This window comes from Siphateles boraxobius, unplaced genomic scaffold (genome assembly GCF_051911475.1).
Source record: "Siphateles boraxobius isolate OS27281-9 unplaced genomic scaffold, OSU_SipBor_1 6, whole genome shotgun sequence".
NCBI lineage: Eukaryota > Metazoa > Chordata > Actinopteri > Cypriniformes > Leuciscidae > Siphateles > Siphateles boraxobius.
In genome coordinates, this window is record NW_027509186.1 from 33551195 (window position 1) to 33557194 (window position 6000).

At 38.3% G+C, this 6000-nt stretch overlaps 1 protein-coding gene across 3 annotated transcripts in view; it reads right to left on the minus strand.

Annotated features, from left to right (window-relative positions):
- Positions 1–670, minus strand: part of npas1 (neuronal PAS domain protein 1) — an 83325-nt gene extending 82655 nt beyond the window's left edge. For all 3 annotated transcript variants that reach the window (XM_077207014.1, XM_077207013.1, XM_077207011.1), the window contains exon 1: positions 552–670. The gene's annotated coding sequence lies outside the window, so the exon portion shown is untranslated. The remainder of the gene's footprint in view (positions 1–551) is intronic.
- Positions 671–6000: the final 5330 nt, after the last annotated feature.

The following is a 6000-nucleotide window of genomic DNA, read 5'->3' on the forward strand; positions in this document are numbered from 1 at the left end:
CCCAAAAATTATGACTTAATATATAATAATTAATAATATTTATTAATTGCATTTACATTTTTATCCAAAGCGACTTACATTGCATTTGAGATATACATTTGTATCAGTTCTTGCTTTCAATGTGAATCGAACCCTTGGCGTTGTTATTGATGTTGTGCATTACTATTTGAGCTATATTCAAAATGCATGATATTTGTAAAAAAATATGACCTTGAAATTTTTAATAATTTGCACTATTTACAAAAAGATGTTTATGTACTCATCAGGTCCATAAAGATTTTGTCCCAGACCCTGTGACATCAAGTGATGGCCTTGTAGTTGTGTCATATGGTTAATGTGTTTAAGTGCTTATCATTAGCATTTTTTGTTCATGTTTTGCATGTGTGTTTTTTTTTTTTAATTATTATTATTCATCAAATCATTAGGTGCGTGTTTGTCATTTTCATCTGCAGGTGTACGTTGCCTCCAGAGTTTAAATCTAAGGGTGTTTGTTGCATGACCCCACCGTTACATGTGTGTCTGCTGTGGAGTGATTGACAGCTGCCACTGACCTGTAATAGTCAGAAAGCCATGGTAGAGGTCACCGGGTCAGACAGAGCAGCGTTGCTCTAGAGACAACCTCAGCCCCTCATCTGCATACAAGCCTTCATTAGTAGCACCACGCAGCCTGCATAACAGCACCATAAATTAATAAGGCAGCTATAGGAGAGGGTGCGGTAGAGAGCACACTTAATTAGGGCAAGGTACAGTCACAGGGGCCAACTTTAAGTGTGTAAAAATATTGTAGATATTCCGGAAACAAATGTGTTTGAATGTGGCATTGTTTAGTACAACAGATGCTTTTACGATAAGCTTATCTAGACTCAGAGAATCTTATCAGAGAAACAGTCTACCTAATGGCTCGTTTCCACTGAGCGGTACTTTACGGTACAGTTCGGTACGGTACGCAATTATTTGCGTTTCCACTGTCAAAAGTTGTGAATGGTACCAAAAAGCCGAACCGTACCACTTTTTGGGTACCCTTCCGTTGGGGTACCTAGCACAGTGGTACGGTACTAAAGGGTGGAGCTAGACTCACTGCAAAACGCTGATTGGTTGACAGAGATCGTCACTTGCGCGAGGGGAATGGCAACATAAGAAGCGCCATTTTTTAATATACAGTTGGAATATAATACTACGGTTATTCTTTCACGAAATGTAGTTTTAAGAGTTTTTGAGGCGAGAATGTAGTTGTTTAAAGCTCAAATCTGCGGTTTATTTATAATGATTTATGATAATTTGATCCATTCTAGGCGATCACCGGGCGCTCGGCGCTCATGTTCCCCGCCTGGAACAGCCTTTCCTCGGCTAGTCGTTCTGACGTTTGCCGCTGACTCTGTAGCAGCTAGTGGTAATTCGTCTTGTGTATATCTAACGGGTGATCTTTGGTCTCGTGAATCGATAATTCGTTCCCTGGCCAATCGTTTTGGCTGAGGGCTAAGTGAAGTTTCATATATTTAGGCTATAACTTTTCTGTTGTAAAGTTAACATTAGACTAGCGCTGAATTTGTATATTTGTCTGAATTGTTTGCTTTATTTCTTATTGTATAGCTTCTTGTAACGTTACCTTTTACTTATACTTTTATAATGGCTATTATTGATAGAACTGGAATTTAACAAAAAGAGATAGGGTTGAGTTTTGTCATTTTTTATTACAAGATTATCACTGTAATGTTGTTTATTGCAACATTTGTACAAATGCACATATTGCCTGGAATATGTTTAATATTTTTTTTAATTTAAACGAAAAGATGCAGGGTTGTGTTTTATATTTCGTTTTGTTATAAATAGGCTAACGTTAAACATGTATATAATCAGGTCTATACATTGCCTGAACCACATTTGTGTGCCTATAATGTTTAAAATTTATTTAAATGAAAACGAAAAGAGGCAGAGTGGTGTTTTATAACATATTTCGTTTTATTGTTGCCTAAAATGTACATGCAGAACGCGCTGTTCCATTTGGTGAATTACCGGACTCGCGTCCTCAGGAGTCCTTCTGCTGAGAACTTTACATACTTGGTATTGAGAAATGCCTAATGTCGGCGCTTGTATTCTTGTGACAAACATGACGAGAAGCAAGGACAAGATCTGCTGTATGCCATCCATTGGTGTTTACTTTGTCGCTTTCTTCTTCGCGCGAAAATCACGTTGATCGCTTCTTTCCGGCAAACACCACGCCTATCAAGTAGGGTACTGTTGGCGGTGGAAACGCTAGCTGGATCATGGTTTACTGACCCGACCCGACCCGAACCGTACTGTACCGTACCGTACTGCTCAGTGGAAACGAGCCATTATGGCTCGTTTCCACTGAGCGGTACGGTACGGTACAGTTCGGTACGGTACGGTACGCAATTATTTGCGTTTCCACTGTCAAAAGTTGTGAATGGTACCAAAAAGCCGAACCGTACCGTACCACTTTTTGGGTACCCTTCCGTTGGGGTACCTAGCACAGTGGAACGGTACTAAAGGGTGGAGCTAGACTCACTGCAGAACGCTGATTGGTTGACAGAGTATCGTCACTTGCGCGAGCTACAAGGGGAATGACAACAAAAGCAGCGCCATTTTTTTAATATACAGTTGGAATATAAAAGTATGGTTATTCTTTCACGAAATGTAGTTTTAAGAGTTTTTCAGACGATAATGTAGTTGTTTAAAGCTCAAATCTGTGGTTTATTTATAATGTTTTATGATAATTTGATCCATTCCAGGCGATCACCGGGCGCTCGGCGCTCATGTTCCCCGCCTGGAACAGCCTTTCCTCGGCTAGTCGTTCTGACGTTTGCCGCTGACTCTGTAGTGGTAATTCGTCTTGTGTAAATTTAACGGGTGATCTTTGGTCTCGTGAATCGATAATTCGTTCCCTGGCCAATCGTTTTGGCTGAGGGTTAAGTGAAGTTTCATATATTTAGGCTATTTAACTTTTCCGTTGTAACGTTAATGTTAGACCAGCGCTGAATTTGTATATTTGACTGAATTTTTTGCTTTATCTCTTATTGTATAGCTTCTTGTAACGTTACCTTTTACTTATACTTTTATAATGGCTATTATTGCTAAAACTGAAATTTAACTGGGTTGAGTTTTGTCATTTTTTATTTTATTACAAGATTATCACTGTAATGTTGTTTATTGCAACATTTGTACAAATGCAAATATTGCCAGGAATATGTTTAATATTTTTAAAATTTAAACGAAAAGATGCAGGGTTGTGTTTTATATTTCGTTTTGTTATAAATAGGCTAACGTTAAACATGCAGTAAATAATATAATCAGGTCTATACATTGCCTGAACCACATTTGTGTGCCTATAATGTTTAAAATGTATTTAAATGAAAACGAAAAGGGACAGAGTGGTGTTTTATAATATATTTCGTTTTATTGTTGCCTAAAATGTACATGCAGAGCGAGCTGAGTGACGCTTTCAAGAACGCGCTGTTCCATTTGGAGAATTACCGGACTCGCGTCCTCGGGAGTCATTCTGCTGAGAACTTTGCGTACTTGTTATTGAGAAATGCCTAATGTCGGCGCTTGTCTTCTTGTGACAAACATGCCGAGAAGCAAGGACAAGATCTGCTGTATGCCATCCATTAGTGTTTACTTTGTCGCTTTCTTCTTCGCGCGAAAATGACGTTGATCGCTTCTTTCCTGCAAACACCACGCCTATCAAGTAGGGTACTGTTGGCGGTGGAAACGCTAGCCGGATCATGGTTTACTGACCCGACCCGACCCGAACCGTACTGTACCGTACCGTACTGCTCAGTGGAAACGAGCCATTAGTGTGAACTGTACTAGTCTTGATGGTTCTTATGGAGGATTTTGTCAGTTGATGAAAAAAAAAAAACCAGAAAACGTTTTGTTAAAATATTATAAACATTTGGAAACAATATTGTCTACTAAGTCAAAGTCATGTGGTGCAACCATCATGCAAAAACATGTAGAGAAAAAAAGGACATGATATCATAAAGAGACCTTGCAGACCCTCATGACTGTGTAAAGGTCAATAAGTCTCTTAAAATATCTTAATAATTTGGCCTTTTTGTGACATGCCAAGGTTAGTTCAGGTCTAAAAGTCATGCGGTGTGACTCCTAAATATGTACTATTCATTAATTACTAATTTATGATATTTTTAAAAACATACTTTTTTGAAAATAATGATTAATAATGATTTTCCAGTCGTTTGTGCTCATTATTTAATCAAAAATACAGTAAAGCAGTAATATTGTAAATTATTATTACAATTTAAAATAACTTTTCTATTGTAATATATTTTAAAATGTGATGAAGAAACGGTTATATAATGGTTTTTTTTTAATTATAACCATTATAACCACTCAATTCATATGTTAGTTTTACGATGTCTTTATGAACTCTTTGAAGCATCACGTACGGGTTTAAAACATCAGAGTGAGAAATTAATGACGTAAAAAAAAAAATTTCCGGTGAACTAACCTTTTAATCCTACCTTGCTGAATAAAAGTATTAATTTCTTTCCAAAAAAAAAAAAGTATTGCTAACTCCAAACTTTCGAACAATAGTATATGTAAGGAAAACATTTTTACTTACACCACATGACATTTTTGGACTCATCAAATTAAAAATTTTGCGAAAATTCTATAAAGGTTAAAAACAAAACACAAAAAACATTAGAAACCAACATGAACACGAATAGTACATTTCCACATGGAATTCACTTTTTTCTTTTCTTTTTTTTTCTTTATAATAGACACTTAATCGCCATCATCTCAAGGAGACCCATGACATGCTGATTTCTAATGATCACATTATTGTCTGTTAATCCTGTTTCCTCTTTAACCTCTGAAAAGAGAGGACATTAGCTCAGTTGTCACAGGAAGCAAGACTCCGCCGGTGAAGATGGACAGAGTGTGAGAGGAGGCTGACTGGGCCGCAGCGGGGCTGGAGCGCTGGGATGCCCGCTGTGCTCTGGAGGAAATTCTCAGGGCAATCGATGGTAGGGATTAAGGCTGGGTTTTGGGCTCAAAGGCCTGGATCTCTGCGTTATCCTCTAGGGGGACCGTTGGGAGCGCAAGTGGAGAGGCGAGGAGCTAACCTGGAACTGTCAAGTGCGCATGAAGGGCTTCTGAAAGCCAGGCAGAGGAAGATTCGCTGGGGCCGCTTCAATCCACGGAACCGCTCGCGCGTGCTCACCGTGCCATGGTAACCTTATTCAATATTCTATGGAAGACGGAGCTACTCGAAGTTTGAACTTGGAGAAGAAGAAAAAAAGCAGCCTCTGAGAAGACTGGATGTGCTTAACTCACTTCTCGCTACTTGCTTTAGAATCATGCCAGGCATCCATATTGATTCTGAATGGTCAATGCAATCATCTTCACTCCGAGCTCCCCGGGGTGAAACCGAACTCGACGCTTGAATTCACGACTCATTACAAAACGAGACTGAAAAAAAACACATGCGCACAAGAAGACCATGGGGAAATTACAGGAGAGCTATGGTGAATCTCAGAATTAAACAGCATAATTAATCATAGCGGAAAAAAGACAGCAAGAGAGGGGGAAAAAACAACCACATTGCTAATAAACTTAATAATAATTGCATTTCTTTTCCACATCAGAAAATGCAATCAGTTCAACCATGAACTGACTAACTAATCTGCATCAGCTGTCTGCCTGGCCTTCAGTGCCAAAAACCAGAGACCTGAACACATGACATAAGCACTAAATCTATCAGAGGAAGTTGATTTCATCTGACACACAGTGCTTAGCATTAGTGAACACACCCATGCTAAAGTTGACTAAAAAGAGGAATAAAAAAAGCATCTTTTGGAAATTGATCTTAATGCCTTAATTTAAAAAATAAAGAAAAATCCAACCTTTAAGGACACTAATTTTTTTTGTGAATGAATAATGTATCGTAAATAAATAAATGTTCTTCGTTAAGGTTGCAAAAGTTAGGACACTCCTATGTTAAATTCCCATAGAGGC